The following is a 954-nucleotide window of genomic DNA, read 5'->3' on the forward strand; positions in this document are numbered from 1 at the left end:
TAAGCCTTCCAACCTTGTAAATATTGCTTTATATGTGGTTCAGAGTTCTTAGACCATCCCCTGAGCCTGCTTGGTCGGGTATTCTGTGTTGTTGCTGGCGGAGCTCCTTTACTGCAATTCCACCTGATCCGCTATCTTGTTTGTTCTTTTTGGTATCTTATTTTAAAAGAACTAACTTCCTGTTTAAAGTTTTCCCTTGATAACAAACTGCCAACTTCCTTTTTAATTAAGAAAACAGAAGAGAAAAGGTCTGGCTTACCTAACATGGGAAGTAATATCCAATGTGTCTTGGCCCTGAGTTTTTGGCATCATGATGTTGAAAACAGACCTCCATCACAGCCCCTGACGTGGGCAAAACACTATCTTTGTAGCTTCTTCTAGACTGAGGATGCACAGAGGATGGTTCTTTAGTTGAGTCATCATGACAAACACTATTAGATGTCAGTTATTGTTGTAGAACACTCCTGGACTCATCTTGGTGATGGAATTCCTGATGGCTCCTCCTTACACTCTTGAATCTGTGGCTGTGTGGAGGAACTTTGGTAAAATTCACTCTCTTGCTTTGGACCCTGAGCCTAGCATGCCTCTGTTTGGCCTCCAATTCTGGGAATTGAGCTCTTGGGCTATCATATGTCCTATCACCTGCCATGATATGCCAGCTATGGCAGCATTATAAATTAACAGTGAGATTTCATGGTACTACAGCAGTTTTAGGTTCATGGTCGAAAAAACTGAGGCCACTCGGAGAGGTGAAGCAGAGTTTCAGATTTTATTAAACTGGCTGACTCAGAGGAGCTAATTTCTGCAGATTCTGATCCCCAAATGGCAGGTATTACAGGCCTATATGGGGTAAGAGTCAGGAAGGGGCCAGGCTGCATACCTGTTTGAGGGCAGGGGGAATACCAGGAAGATTGGTCCCATTCAGTAACCTCATTAGCATTTTAGCTTGCCTAG

Source organism: Chrysochloris asiatica, unplaced genomic scaffold (genome assembly GCF_000296735.1).
Source record: "Chrysochloris asiatica unplaced genomic scaffold, ChrAsi1.0 scaffold00480, whole genome shotgun sequence".
NCBI classification, from domain to species: Eukaryota; Metazoa; Chordata; class Mammalia; order Afrosoricida; family Chrysochloridae; genus Chrysochloris; species Chrysochloris asiatica.